Source organism: Pipra filicauda, unplaced genomic scaffold (genome assembly GCF_003945595.2).
Source record: "Pipra filicauda isolate LSUMZ 115617 unplaced genomic scaffold, ASM394559v2 scaffold15_size4787011_pilon, whole genome shotgun sequence".
NCBI lineage: Eukaryota > Metazoa > Chordata > Aves > Passeriformes > Pipridae > Pipra > Pipra filicauda.
In genome coordinates, this window is record NW_024104096.1 from 1,638,503 (window position 1) to 1,654,846 (window position 16,344).

The window sequence follows — 16,344 nt, forward strand, 5'->3', positions numbered from 1 at the left end:
GAGCATAAGCAAAGTGGCCATGACTTGTGAAGAGGAGACAGCGATGAGCAATTAGAAGAGGTTGGTCTGGAAAAATCTCATATGTGGAACAGTTTCTATTTGGGCTTTTAGACCACTGAACAGTGTCCAAGTAACTTCATATTTGAATCATTGAAAACGATCGGAGGGCTGGAACACCTTTCCTTTGAGTAAAGGCTGAGAGCATTGGGATTGGTCAGCCTGGAGAAGGCTGACCTAATATCAGATATGCAAGGGTGACCCTATTGCAGCTTTTCAGTACCTGAACAGTGCCCACAAGAAAGCTGGAGAGGAAGTGTTTACGAGGGCATGTAGTGATAGGACAAGGGGGAATGGGTTCAAAGTGAAAAAGAGTAGGTTTAGACTGGATATTAGGAAGATATTCTTTACTGTGAGGGTGGTGAGGCACTGGACAGGTTGGCCAGAGAACTTGTGGATGCCCCATCCCTGGAAGTGTTCCAGGGCAGGTTGACTAGTGGAAGATGTCCCTGTCCATGGCAGAGGGATGGGAACTAGATGGTCCCTTCCAACTCAAACCATTAGATGTTTCTATCATTCTATCATTTACATAGTCTTTCTTCTGGAGTCTATATAACTAATAAGAGGATGAGATGTTGAAGGTGGATGTGGGTTTGATGCCCAGTTCTGTCACAGGGAGCAGTCTTTAGCTTACGTTGAAACTCCCGTTTCTTTCCTGCTTGAGTTTATTTTTGTTCTTTTGTCCTGTTCAAGTCCATCGATGCAATAAACTCTGTTAAATTTTAACCTGAAAAAACAGATTAAGTTTCTGTTTGCTACATCTGAAAGGAACTAAAAGGAACTATTGTTCAGATATTCCCCATTTTTCTCCAAAAGCAAATGCTAACTATGATAAAGCATCCTATGCATAGAAGGTATCAGTTTACAGCTAAATATCATTCCTCTCCCAAAGGAATGAATTTTGTACTGTCTACTTTAAAGAAGAAACAGTGCCAGAAAATCCTGTGGTAAAGAAAAGACCTAGCAATTACAGCCAAGCTGTCTCTATCAATAGAAAATTAGTGAAGATCATAAACAGCTCCATATTTGATAGACAATTAACAGACATTCAGGCCTTAAGGAAACTCCTCTTGATTTTCATAGAATTAGGGCTTAAAACCTCCTGTTTAGCAAGGGATTTGAATACAAAATACTGCAAATAATTGGACGCACTTGTTCAATCTCAGAAAAAAGTCAATTGCTGTTTTTTTCCACTTGCTTTTAATTGGGAGTTATGGTTGGAGATAGTGATTTTAAGACTTTTTTCTTTTAGGGAGTGGGGAGGAAGAACTGCTGCAAATTAACGAACACAAAACTCTGCTTTTGCAAAAGTCGGTTTGCAATCTGGAAGTTGCTAACTGCATGACCTTAGGAGAGTGAAAGCATGTGGCACACTTCTGGTTCATGCCCTGGTTTGCCCATGGCTGCAATGGTGATGGAAATGATGTCTTTGAAAAGGATTTTGTGATACACAGCTGAAGGCAGCTATGAGCAGAGCATCATTATTAAGGTTTGTGGTCATAATAAAAAAAATGCAGCCAGTCTGAAAAGATGCTATGACACAGTCATATACAGTAGCTAGAAATTATTCAAATACCAGGAATCATAGGCTAATAGTCTAAGGAAGTTGAAGCACAAAAGAGCCTGCAAGTTTAGAGCTGTATCTTTTGAGTTGCTAACTTCCTGTTGCCTACTCTCCCCGATCATGAGTGAATCTATTTCTGTATATATTTACAGCATAATTTTTTTCCCTGAAGTTTAGGCTGAAATCACACTAGAGCCTGCCATGGCAGCATGGCTATTGCTCATGTATTCACTTCACACTTTACAAAACAATTCAAAGTACCAAATTATTTGTATGCACCACTCACAATAAATAACCAAGCTTCAGAATTAATTTTTTCTGACTATATGGAAGCAGTTAGAACACATAATGAACTCTGAGGGAATATTTGTATAATACTGTGCATACCTTATAAGAAACACTACAGAAAAATTAATACCAGAATTCCATGGAGTTCCAGCATTCCTATCTGACTGATATTGAAGTTAATTGAGTAACTTAACTGCAAACAATTTACATACCACAACATGTTAGATGAGAGGCATGTAAGAACACTTATGTTTCTTATTGTTGCAATAAACTTAACAAATAGAATACGTTGAGAATTCAGATCTGACATAAGATTTACTGACACAACAAAAAACTAGGTCTGGTAGGCTCAAATATACCCATGAAGAATAGCTGAGTTTAGCAAAGCCACATAATATCTAGTTTTTCAGGTCTACACTTAAAAAAAAAAAATCAAAATATCTGCTCTCAGACACTGACTCAACAGCAGTGCTTCTTTTATTTTTGCTGCTACAGAGCAGAAATTTTAAGAAAGCTGTCTTTAAAAAAATGTGAACTGTAATTACTACAGTTGAAACTATGTTCAGCAAGGATACTTCTTGGCATTGCATCTTAGCATATGGAGAAAGGTATGTTTTTAACGTAACTGTTTAGTTCATGTAACGTTCAGTACACACTCTGAACCACCTATGTGTCTTCAATACTGACAGAGCTATATTAGGAAGTCAACTACACTGTTAACAAGTCACACAGCACGAGGGGGTATTCAGCTGTTTCAAAGGAGGAGGAAAAGGCTGCCGCCATGTTGCGCTGATCTCTTCCTATATTTGCACATCTCTAAATTTATGAATATCTACTCATGGAAAGTCCTGCCTTAAGGTTTTAAAATGCTGATGCCGCAGTAAGATCATGTAGCCAGATATCCAGGTTTTTGTTTAAGGATGTATTTCAACATGCTCAAATCAAAGCATGCATGCACTTCCATAGCACGTGCTGAGAAGCACTCACATTTGAGAAACATGTGCTCCTACATTCCTTACACAACTAGGGTGAATTGGCCATGAGGAGGAGAAAAAAAATAGCTTCTAATATTTCAAGTTAATACAGGAAAACAGAGCTACTTCCTCCTCTTCCTTCTTTTACAACAATATTAAAACCTCAGACAAGATGAAGGGCATCAGGTACGTGAAGTGTCAGCTACTGAAGATGCAGCAGAGGTGTGATGCATCAGTTCATCAACGAGTTGTGGACCATTATAAACCTCATATATAGACAGACCATCTCTGGGTGCTTGAAAGTAATCCTGCTTTAATGGTTTGCAAAAGTGCAGAAGATTCATCCCAGCCACAATTCTATGATAGCAGAGAGAGTGTGCTCTATTTCTTTATGTACCAGTAACTGTCTTGTTAGACAGCTTGTTAGAACCAAGCTTTCCATCTTGTTCCTCAGCTTATTACCTTAATATAGCTAGTTTAGACCAACACTGAGCTCTGACACCATTTAGATCAGTTTAGACTACTTAAGGTGATAAATTGCAGACAATGAGAAAATTCACCATCTTCTTCCCCTGTCTTCTTACACAGAGTTCTTGCCTGGACTGGGCTGCAGGATGCAGTCTGCTAGGGTTTTATTAGGTGTGCCTGACTGAGAAACGTGTCACTGCAGCTCTGCAAGTACATCCACCTCTCCCATTCCCCGCCAATAGTATGGACAGCGTAGATATCAAGAAAAGGCATTGCATCAAAATTAGCTTTACAAGGGATTATTCCGATTTGCATGAAGGCTTTTGAAGAGAGGGAGAGAGACTTGAGAAAGTTTTATAAATTAGTACTGAGTGCTTAAGTATGAGTTACTTCAGGAAAAAATATTTTTCACTATTTTATTTTTTTTTCAGGGGAAGAAAAAGTTTCTATGCTACTTTAATCTGAAACAGAACTTCTTTTAGCTATTCAGAAAAAAAACCACCAGTCACAATGAAAGAGCCTTGAGGTGCCAACTGTACCAGCACATCAATCGAGTCACACTAAAAATACTTCAGAAATGGCCAGCTTCTGCTTTTTTTCCTCTCAAACCCTGTATTTAACTTTGTTCTTCACTTAGGAACATTTCCCGTTTTCCAGTTCCCCCTATTCCACCAGTTCTTTCGAAGATTAGGAAACATTACAGAACTTAACTGCAAACGCCATCTTCATAGGCCATTAAAGCATTAAGCAATTAATTAAGTTTTTCTAATTTGCATAAGGCTCATCTTAGTGAGTCACAGACTATTTTCTTACAACTTTGAAAACAGACACTTTGAAAACATTCCTCATCGCGCTGCAGGTGAAGCCGACGCACATTTTGCTTTGAAATCACTAAGTGTGTTTACCTCCCAACATTTCCCGGCAGCGCCCCGGCCACCGGTGATAACTCCGTTTTACTACAAAGCTTCTGCCAACTTCCTCGTATCCCAGCGTCTCCCCGTCCCCCCCCCCCCCCAACGCCACTGCGGGAAGCGGCTCATCCCACCGCTCCATTCCCGCAGGAGCCTCCGCGCGGTGCCGCTCCCGGAGGAGAGCGCGAGCGGTCCAGCCCTACCTGAACTTCTCCCCGGCCGGCACTGTCAGCCTGTTGAGCTTGTCCATGATCCTGCTCGCTGCCCTCGCCGGGACGCGCTGCCCCCGGCCCGGCACCTGCCGGCGCGGCCGCTCCCGGTGCCAGGCAGGGCACGGCTCCTCCCGGTGCCGGCTCGGAGCGCGGCGGAGCCTCCGCCGGGTCAGAGCGCGGCCGTGCCGCGCTGCCGGAGCGTCTCCCCGTCCGGCCCGCGGGCACCGGCGGAGGAGGGACCCGCTGCTCGGCCCGGCCCCGCCGCCCGCCCCCGCCCCGCCCGGGGCGCGCACAGGTGGCCTCGGAGCCGGGAGCCGAGGTGGAGCCTTTGGAAATGGGAGCACGAGGTCTCGCTAAGCCGCCCCTCCCTTTGGAGCTGTCGGAGCGGCTCCGGGACGCGCCGGCTCGGCCGCCAGCAGGTGAGGCAGCGCGGGCGGCCCGGCTGCAGCGGGTCGAGGCAGATGAGCCCAGCGGGCCGTGGCGGGGCCGGGACCCGCGCCAGTCACCTGCCCAGCCCCAGGTGACTTCGCTGGCTGCGGGGAGTGATGCGGGGGCTTGGTTTCCCTCACCTCCCCGCTCCTCCACACTTGTGGTGAAGGTGTACCAGGTGGGAACATGCTGCCGTGGAAACTTTCCCAGAGGTTCTCCAGCAAAAGCTAGAGAAAACCATCAGCTGATCCCCGCTCTTTTGAATGTAACTAAAGAAAAAAAAAATTTCACCCTGTTTCTTAAACTAAGACAGGAGAAAACCGTGATCCTTCCAGGGACACAGGGCAAGGCTATTCCCACCCAAAATGCAGGCAGCTGTGTTTTATGGCTCTGATATCTCTGAGATTTGTTGCTTAGTTTTGAGCTCAACCATTTTTTCCTCTTTAAAGATGACCTTTGCAGGCAGCTGGTTGCTTCTGAGGGGCAATGTAAGCACTTATTCCCATTCTGCCTTTATCCCAGAGGGCTGATTAATTTGAAATCTGTGCCTTTGGAGGATGGTTCTTGTTGCTCCCCTTCTGTATCCTTGGCTTGTCCGCAGCTTAGTTTATAAACCAAGGCTGCTCTAGGTCGAAAACCTGCTAGTTCTTTTTTAAAAAAGGTACATACACCTGCATCATGTTAATATGTTTGATAAGTACAATATGTTTTTGAGGACACACAGAGTTATTTCTTGGGGAGATTCTCATTGCCACTTGAGCTAAGTTTTCATGTGGAATTCTCCTCTCCAGATTGTAGTGACTGCATTTTTTTTTCTTGCAAAACCATAGCAGCAAAATAAACTTTCCTGGTTAGTGCAGATGACTCTGGGGAAATAGCCTGCCATGAGATTTGGGTCTTTGATAACAGTATCACTCTGATCTTGGCATGCCTGATGTTTTTGGTCTCTGAGCTTTCAGCAGGGAAATCACTTGATATTTGAATACAGTGTTTTTCTAGGGTGGACCCACAGTGTACAAATTGCCCTTTTTGGGGTATCTTATAAAGTTTATGGGCTTTAGGGAATAATATAATAATGTTGAATGTCATTCAATACACAAAACTTTGGAATTCCACCTTGCATTATATGTAGTTGTGAACTGGACAACTTTGTAATTTTACTCCCTAAAAGTTATTTTGAAAATTCAATTAATTTTGAATTAGTTAAAATTAATGCTCTGACAATATGAAGAAGTGGATATTAATAAATTTCTCTGTCACTTTCCCTTTTGCTTATTAATATTCCCACTTATCTGAAGCCATACCAGAATAAAAGATTTGCTCAGTAGGCTCATGCACTGATTTCTCTTGCACAACGACTGCCTCTTGCCTGGCTGTCGCAGAAATCCCAGGCTATTTCTCTTTGACATCTTTGGTGGCAGCCTGTCATTTGCACTGCCGGGCTGGTTTCGCCTTGTTTCTTCCTGACTCAACAGAAGTTACAGGTCTAGTTTTAATGCTCTGCAGTGCCCAGTGCTGAGGCTTTCACGCCTGTCCTCACAGCTCTGTCACCTCACTGCTCCTGGGAAGGGGCTACTGCTGATGCCTTGTGGTCAGGGCAGTCCCTGAGTCCCGTGAGCTCAGGGCTTGGTGACAGTGTGACTCACACAGGATCTCTCACCCCTGTGATCTGCTGGCCCCTGTGTTTGTGTAGCTGTGCAGTGACATGGACTGGGGAAGGAGTCCACTACAAACAATCCAGCAAAAAGTCACAGAAAAAGGGTTTTTAACTGCACCAGTTCCTTGATTTGGTTTGGTGCACAGATGTTTGTGAGGGTGCAGCACAGGGCTAGAAGAATAGGGTGAGTGACTGCTTGCACTGGTACTGCTGCCAAAAAGTTACTCCTAATGAAGTCTTCATTGCACAGGAGCTGTTCATGAGATTTTGTGGCACCTGCTATGGGGCCTGTCCACTGGTCATACCTCAGCCTGTTTGCTTCTTCCATTCTTCCATCCGCATGCACGACCCTAGATAAAGCTGTGCTTCACTTTACTACCTACAAGGAGTTTGTAGGCAAAAAAAGCCCAAACCCTTTCCTACTATTCCACCAGGGTTTGTTTTTACATGTCTGGAAAGCAGTACAAGGGAAGGAGGTAAATTTTTGTCCTCAGAGCCCTGGCACACTGAATACTCACACAGGGCATATCTTACTTCCTTTACCTCCCCACTCCTACGAAGACACACTGGCACTGGGAATTTTTCTTGGGAAAAAGAATCTTGGTCTAGAAGTAACAGAAATTGCTGCTACCAAGTGATATGGCCTAGCATGCAGAACATGGGCAAAGAATAAATAATAGAAACATTGAGACTGGAAAAGACCTCTAAGATTGAGTTGAACCATTAACCTAGAACCACTGTGTTCCACCAAACCAAATTCCCAACTGCCGCATCCACCAGCCTTTTGAACCCTCCCAGGGATGGTGATTCCATCATTTCTCTGAGAAGCCTATTCCAATGTCTGACCACCCTTTCAGTAAAGAAATTTCTCCTAATAGCTAATCTAAACCTCCCCTGGCACAACTTTAGACTATTTCCTAGTCCTCCTCAAAAAAGTACATCTAGGACCCAGTATCTCAGATTTGTCTTAAACCTGAGGCATCTGAGAGAGTGGATTCTCCTGGCCACCTTGGAATATACTGTTCCTGGGAAATCAAAGGACAGTCAAGTGCAGATGAAGTCCTGAAATTAGGAGAAGGAAGCCACCCTACCCCAAATGTCAAACAAAGCCTTTCTTGTTACAGTGAAATTCCTCCTCTTCCTCATTTTAAGTGTGTACGTGCATCAACAATGTCTGGATCTAAACAGCACAGCCTCACCAGAAAATGCTTACAGCCTGCTTAGCTCTTTCTGGCCTGCCTGCAAGTCAGCCTGTGTGCTGAGAAAGCTTGGTTGGGTGCAACAAGATAGGAAAACTACTAGAGAAAAACCTTCAATAAAGAAGAACAAGGCCAAGTCCCTCCAAACAGCCCTAGACCTCTTCTTTATGCCCTGCAGGTGTTTTCAGAGTCTGAACTCCTGGCCCATTTTTGGACTGATCCTGTCTGTGGTCAGGTGGGCTTCTGTACAGCCCGTATGGACAGGAAGACACCGCAGTGTGCAGCTGGTGAAGGTGGCCCTGCCGACCTGCACCACAGGCAGGGTGAGTGAGCAGCAGGAGTTTCTCCATTCCTCTGACATTACTCATCACCCAAAAAGGGTGTCTCTGGGGGCCCAGGCTGGAGGGGTGGCCAGGGCCTGACTAACCCCCACTGCAGGAAACACCCTGCCTTCCTCTTCAGGACACCCTGGGAGTGCCTGGAGGCGGTGGCAAATTTGAGCCTTGCAGCAAACATAATGTCATGCTATTTTTGTAGTTGTAAGTTGTAACCCCAGCAACTGTCCCTCTGACATAATATGCTCATTGGATAAAGACAAAGAGGAACTGGGATTTGTTTTACCACGTGGGTGGCATCTTGACCATAGTGATGGTTAGCATGAAACCCTCCTTCCCAGCCACAAGGACCGTTTTAGGTAGATGGACATTTGTTTTGGGGGATGCCTGTGTCATCACTGTGCTCCCTGGCACATCTGGGCCCAATGGGAATTGTGCTGCTGCCTGCTGAGACATGGCCTGGAAGCCTGTGCCAACCTGCACTTCCCAGCTGAGGAACAAGGCCCAGGAGTTTGGGGCATAGTGGTGTCTCAGAACAATCTTGAAGTGTTTTGCAGAGCTGTTCCCACAGTACTGGTCCTCTGAACAACATCATCGAAGCCCTCTACCTAAATGGTATTTTTGTATCTGATGTTTTAAGAACTCACATCTACACAGAATGCCACTTTTGTGATTATGTAGATAGCCACTAGCTTTATTTTCCTGTATATGGCTACAAAAGATAGAGGATGAATTCCTGGCACTATTACCTAACACAGGTAGTGCAGGGTTTGCCAGTAAATTCACTTGGCAGGATGGTTTACAGAACATGCATCCATTTCTATTCTAAATTTTTGATGCTCAAAATACCATTGTAATTTTGGAAAAGGCTTTCTAAATGTCACTGACTGTTGCAACATGATTTCCTCATCGCTGCATGTGTTGTGGCTTAGTCTGGGTTTGTCCCTCTGATCCTCTCCCAATATGACTGTGTAACTCTCCATTTATGCTTATAAATAAAAAAGATTTTTAAAAGCAACTTCTTTATCTTGCATATTCAGAAACAAAACCTATTTTTTAACCCCTCTGTTATTTTTTGATGTTTATTTTCCACTGGCTCATTCCTTCCACATACTACCTCTGGCGGCGTGTTCTGGGTTCAATTTAAGAGCTGTTGAGGCCGTTGAGGCCATTGAGGCATGGTCAAAACCAGACTCAGTGAAACAAACTCTGTCCTAGACTGTGAGTATCCCACCTTCATTTGATCAAAATTTGCTGTGAATTGCCAGGTATTTCCTGTTTACTCAGGGCTCCAGTTCTCTATATCCTATTGTTAAGATAATTTTTGGTTTGACTTTGAATTTCTGGTTAGGTAGAAAACTCCTTTAGCACAGAAACAAGGGATCAGATGACTTGTCTGAAGCATTTTAGTTCTTGGTAAGTGGTGTCTCTGGATCAGAACAAGCATCTTCATATAGAGCCAATTGTAGAGAAACAAGTAGGCAAAATCCAGAGTTTGACTGCTATCACTGACAAGACTGGTGTTTTTTCTGGCCCGGAGGCTTCTCTCTGACTCCTTTGATGACTGCCTTTTCTTATTTCCACTGAAATTAATGCTCTCTAGTTTAATACCTTCTAGTACATGCTTTATATGATGATTTTGGGTTTGTCAGGTGTTCCTGCTGAAGCTACTAATGTTAAATATAATATATCAGCTGTGTATAAGTTCCTTTTAGATTCGTAAGTTTTGATGCTAATCCCTTTTTATGGAGACCATTCATACCATTGTCGTAATGTGGATTACAGATTGACTGTTTAGTGTAGGAAACCTACAGCCTGTTTGAGTTCCTGATCTGGGTTGGAGGCCAAAGCTGCATCCTGACTGCATGGTGGGGTGAGGCTTAGTGATGCACCAGCATCTACCCATAGCCTCCTCTGCATGGCAAGAAACCCTAGGAATGTGCCCCAGGTAGGGGCTGTGGCGCACAGGAGAGATGGACAATCAAACTGCAGGAAACAGTGTGAGAAGTGCAAGCCAGGGTGTAGGTACAACCTTGGCTCTCAGTTGCCATTTCTGAACTTCTGGGATTTCACGCGGTTGTAATAAAACACAGAGAATCACAAACTGTGTCATATAGCATAAACATTTAGCAATGAGAAGGACAATAAAAAGAACTGCAAATAGATTAGTTTAAAACATCAATTTACAGTAAATCTCTTTAATGTTTATTTTTAATGCTTTGTGGAGACAGTGCTGCATCAAAGGATCTCAATGAACTATGCATGACTATTTCAAGAGGAAGCTCTTTTTTACAAATTATATTAATGCTCATAGGTACAGTCTAGTGCCTTCAATGCATATAAAACAGACGAGAAACCTTTTTTGAAGTAAGCAATTGGTTGATAACCAGGTTTCAATTTTATGCATCACATGACCATATAAGATGTACTTTTTCTCTCAGTCATGTTAGAAAAAACATTTCTTAACTCATTTTCTATTAACAAAGTTTTGTCTCCAACATTGATAGAGGTGATTGGGCCAAATTTTTTTCTTAGAAGTACTCAGGAGTCAAGGATACAGCTGTTCTTTATAGGAAAGAATTTGTCAAGAGAATTTCATGTACTACCTGTCTTGCCAAGTAGTAGTGTGGTTTTGATTTTGACTTTCCTTCTTTTGGGGAATGTGGGGAATCACAAGATGTTGCACATTTTGCTCTTTAAAAGACAGCTTTGTGAGCTTTTGTGTGACTTTTCCTTCAGGAAATCCTGACAATAGAGCAGCAGCGTAAGCTCTCCTGAGCAATATGTAAAATGATTGAAAATTCATTTCAGAATATCCATCTGATTTTACTGTCTTGAGGTGATAGTATTTCACCTAGCCCAGAGGTGCTTCACCCTGCCTATATCTACATGCTGTCTTTAATCTCTCTCTGACTGATAATTGCTTCAAAGAGAGTATTTATTCATATGTAGAAGTCTCTATTTAAAATATACATCTACTGCTTGAGCTCTGATTTTGTACAACTACTGGAATAGCACTAAAGGGAGAGTTTCAACCATGGAAACAGTGTAATGTGAATGTAAATGTAATTGTTCAGTAGCAGGAATTTGGCTTGATCAGTCTGCCTTCACATGAAAGTCAGGAAATGATTGCCACAGTTCTGTTTTTCAAGGCTGTAGAGGTTTAGTGAAAATAGCCCAAACTGGTACCATCTACATCTGAATCAGAAAACAGCCCAAATTCAAACCTCCTGAATCTGAACTGGAATCTGTAGTCATGTAGCAGGCTCAAATTTTTCCTGAAAGAATCTGCTATTTCAAAGTATTTTGTATGTGTTTGATTTCTTCTGCTTTCAGAATATCCGTAGGAAGATGTGCCAGCAATAAGCTGTAGCAGTGAAGAGTGTAGGGGAAACAGGGTTAGCAGTAGACTGTCACATGCTGCCTGTGAGGGTTTGTGCTTGATCATATGGATCTGAATGCAAATTTGTGGTACTTTATACCAGGCCAGAAAAGCACTCAAACTCTATTGTTTAAAACTATGTCAATTTAGACATAGTTCTTTTCCCCCTCAATGTCTATTTTCGTTGATACACTGCTTACTTAACTTGCTATTCAGTGTCCCATAGCTGGTTTTTGGAAACCATGAGTTTATGGAACACCATTTCTCACGATATTCTCTGTGTTTGTTACTTACTGCTTGCTACAAACAGGTGAAACAGTACTGCTTCTTGTTTAAAGTAGTACATCACCGTTTTTTCCAACTAATCTATTTCAATGGATTTTTTCCTTTTCCAGGATTCATATAAGCTGTTTTAAACTTAGTTGTGTCTTAACAAATGAGAAGAGGGTACGTTTCTGTCCCAAGTATTTTTAAATAATACTGATTTTTCAGAAGTTGTAGTCTCCTCACTGTGGGTCAAGTGGCTCAATGCCATAGTGTTGATTTTAGAAGACTCCTATCAACTGCCCTAGAAATCTTAAAACTTTTATCCTTTGTCACTTTGTATACTAAATGGCATTTTCAAAGTTGTTCATATAGTAATAGTAGTAGGAGATGCATTTGAAAATGCAACACTAAATTTAATTGAATGGGATTTGGATTTGGTTTCCTCCAGGCTCACTGGAGGAAACAGGTCATACATGTAGGTATGTACTGCAGGGTAGGCAAAGATGTGAAAACAGTAAATTTAGTAGGATTTTCTCATGAAGTGTCTTCTGAGCAAACACATTTTAGCACCTGCTGAGAAAATGTGTTTTATTTCTCTGGGGACTGTGTAAAAAGCTGCACTTCTGCTTTTCAGTTTTACTGTCATCTGTTCCACGTGCATCCAGAAACATAAAATTTGGTCCTACAGACACACTAATTGTTTAATGTTGCAACAGGATTAAATTGGACAAGTTTGCTTTTCTGTCCATCCTCCTGTTTGGGGTGTGGATTTACCTGAAGGCTACCCAGGAGGCCTTTGTGGGAGTGCTTAGGAGCTTGGGTTACTGGGCCCTGACTTTGAGGATGACACTTGCACAGGGCAGAGGGGAGAATCAGTGGTTTGTGTCTTTCCTTTCAGCGTGTGCCTACCAAGCGTTGATCAGCATTCAGGCACAGGTAGCAAATGGTCTCAATATCTTTGTGTCCCCACTGACAAAATCGCTCACACAGACAAAAGGCTGCACAAAAAGTGAAAAGGATGTCTTGAAATAAGATTATATAGTGCTGTTACACATATCACAATGCCTTCAGCATATATATATATATATATAATTTTATATATTCTAGTTTGGAACATTTATTGCTGTAGTACAGCATTTAAAAGAGTTACTTCATAAGTTTGTGGTCATATAAGCCTGCATCTTTCTACCCTCAGAGTATATTGGGAGAAAAAATTCTGCATTTAGTATCAAACACTGGATTTCAGAATTACTGTTTCTACACTTTTTTTTGTTATTGTTGTCATCCCTTTAGATTTAAAGTATAAAATAAACTCAGAAGTGAAAGCAGAAAGAAAATGTCATAGGAGTCTACATGTAAAGAAACACATATATGTAAACTTGAATATCCATTATGTTGCATTGTATTATTTATAAACAACTATCACTTTTCTTTTTTTATTATTCTAATAGAGAGCAAAAAGGTCTCAGCATTGAGGAAATTACAATCTAAAATATTTTGTGATTAAAAATGTTTCTGACTGCTAGTTTAGAAATAATATTGTGATGGTTTCACTCAGGCCTTCCTGGAGACCAGCTTGTAACCAGGAAGGAACTAGGAAGGTGATCACGGAAGTATTCCATCACAAATATACATGAATGACAGCTGTACAAGATATTTAATTTCTGGTCATTAGTGGATCTTACCAGCAGCTGCAGCATGGACTTTGGTACTTGAACCTTTCTCTGTATTGTAGAGATCTACCTGGGGTTATGTCATACATTTGAAGCAGTCCTGTTTGTTATTGCCATAATGATGTTGAGTCAGGACTAAATAGATGAGCGAAGACTAGATTGCTGTGTACTGTTTGTAATTTGAAACTGTTGACAAGGTATGTATTATTTGTATAGCTTTGGCTATAAAATGTTCATAATATTTAGCAAATAGGAAGACAATAGTGATACAATAGAGTCTTTCAGGGAGAAATTATTGGTTTTCAAGGTATCTTTTCTGTAAGGGTTGTGATTTCTTTCAAGCTTAACCTTTCCTCGAAGTCTGTTAACTTTCATCATTCTGTTACAGGAGAATTTCTTCTTTTGTGAAAAAAAACTCCTCAAAGCATCATGAACTCCTAAAAAAGATTTCAATTATTCCCATTCCTGGTAGAACTGATACCACCAACACTTTCCTGAATCAAAGTTCATACTGTAATTTCATTTGTTTCAGCATTTCCCATTGGGTTGTTGTACCAGCTCAGTGAGTGACGTACTGTTCATACACGTGTCTGCAGGCACCCTCCCCTCGCTTGTTCTTTTCTTCCTCAGGTGTGTGATGCAGACTAATGTCACAAACGTCACATGAGACAGACCTTTGATCTGACCCAGAATTGCTTAAGTAAGCTGATACTTAAGAATGCCAGAGTAGAAAGAAATGCCATAAGAGAGAAGCAACATTTTGAGCTTGGTTTAGAATGATTTCCAAGCCTGCCCAGGTGTCTGGTGGAGCTGTGCTGTGGGGCTGCATTTCAAAGTGTTCTTCGTGCATTGGTTGTGAATGAACAACACGTCAAATTCGTTCAGAAAGTGGGGCTTTCCCAGAAACTGGTGTTCCATCCTGTGGACTCAGCAAGGTACATGACAGGTACAGATGTATAAAAACATCATCTGTAAGGGCGTTGGTCTATGATCTGCAATTACCTACATTTGTTATTTTTCAGTGTTTTCTTAGAGCTGCCTTTTTTTTTTTTAAGGTAAAAACCAATAGAATACCAATGTGTTGGAGGTGTATCATACATGTTTAGTACTGCTTTTGGTTAAAAGCTGAAATTGTTGAAATTTTGGTTTGTCTGTAATTTTCAATACATCCCTGGAAAGGGATTATCTAGCAGAGAATACCTGTAAGACTATACATGTGAATCATACTTCTATTTCTTTAAAAAGGAAAAGTAATGATGCGAAATAATTTACTTTAAATTTTTTTTCAGAATGTATTTAAATCTATATATTTGTGGGCTATATGCAAACATTATCTGTACCAGTAATACAAGTACCAGTAATACAAAAGCTGGTAGTTCATGCTGACATTTCAAGCAATACAAAGAATTCTTTTTCTTCTGTGTTCTTGAAGTGTAATATCTATTCATTAAAGCAACAGTATGGATATGTCTTATATTCCTGTGTATTCCTTCAGAATATTATTGCTTGAGCCATAGGAATCAGATGAGGAAGTTATATACTGATAAAGGTAATTAATTATATCAGCCAGGTCAGTGATTTAGAGAAGGATCTGCTTATGCTTATGAAATGTATGGTAAGGTAAATTAACTGAAATAATAACATATTTTTAGGTTATTGTCTGTATTCTGAGTGATTTGCAAAATAATAAAAAGCCATGAAACTGAGAAGTGAGGAACTAAATAGAAGAAATGGCAAAGCTGTGGTAGCAGGTGTCTGGGGAAACTGAAGTACCAGAATTGTGAAGAAGAAACCGAGACCTAGTGCTTTGCCAAGGATATCATTGGAAAGTGCCTAAAATGTGCAATGGCAGTGGGTGGAGGAGAATGGAAAACAGGAAAGCTAGTATAAGAACTGGAAAATATATAAAATCTCTTCTTTTTTCCTCTAAGAACTCTTGGCTATTAGGAACAGAAGGAGATTGTCAGGGTTTGAAAAATTGGGCATGGCTTGTGGAAGAATAAAAATGAAATACTTTTTGAGACATATTAGGTAATACTGTTCCATTATATTTTTTAGCAGCAGTCTCAGTCCAGACCAAGATGGCTTTGGGCAAGGAGACTGACCTGACTACCTACTCTGGAGAATGTCCTTTCATCTCTCTGTCCTCCAAGGGATTGATAAAATAACCTGTGAGATGTGGTCTGAGTAGTCCTAAACTGTAGCATCCTGCAGGGAAGCTGCTGTTAGCATGGCAAGAGACTGGCCATGGTATGGCCTGAATTCAGAGCATGTCTGAATTTTACCTCTAAGAATTATAAACAAACATCAGGATTGTAAAGTCAAAGTGTGTTTACACTGTGGGGCGGAGCAGAGTGTCAGAATGGTGACAACTGAGCAGTCTCTGAAACACGATGTAGCAGAGCTGCACCTTGAGACAAGATGCTTCTGGTCATGTGCAGAGTCCAGTAAAGCAGCTTTCTTGCTTCTGGCAGCTGAGCAGCTCCTGTGCTTGCTGATAGCTGCTCGGTTCCTGGACTGTACCCAGTGCAAGCGTACAGGTGCTCTGAAGCACTGAAAATGAGAGAAAGCGAGCATGAAGGTTGCTTGTGACTCATGATCTCATAAATATGTACATTATGATGCTGTCTGTATTTAGGTGGTTACAGGTGATCTATCCAGAGAGGCTCTGTGATGCCCTGAATCATGTGTTGACAAGTGTTAATCCCATCTGCATGTAGTTATGCACAAGTACTGTCATGTCAGTGTCAGTGCTGTTGCTAAAGTGCTTCTACATTCCTCACATTGGTGTTACTCTTGGAAAGGGCCTTTATAGTGAAGGTGCTAGTAAAAAGGTATTTATTTGCATGTGGAACACAATTTCTGCATTTTTGGGGAGGCAAATATTTAAAATATGTATTTTTGGCAAATTTATTAATTCTATGGGTT

The 16,344-nt window shown here is 41.5% G+C and overlaps 1 protein-coding gene across 1 annotated transcript in view; it reads right to left on the reverse strand.

Annotated features, from left to right (window-relative positions):
• BLNK (B cell linker) overlaps nucleotides 1-16,344 on the reverse strand; it is a 102,700-nt gene that overhangs the window by 46,013 nt on the left and 40,343 nt on the right. The window lies entirely within an intron of this gene.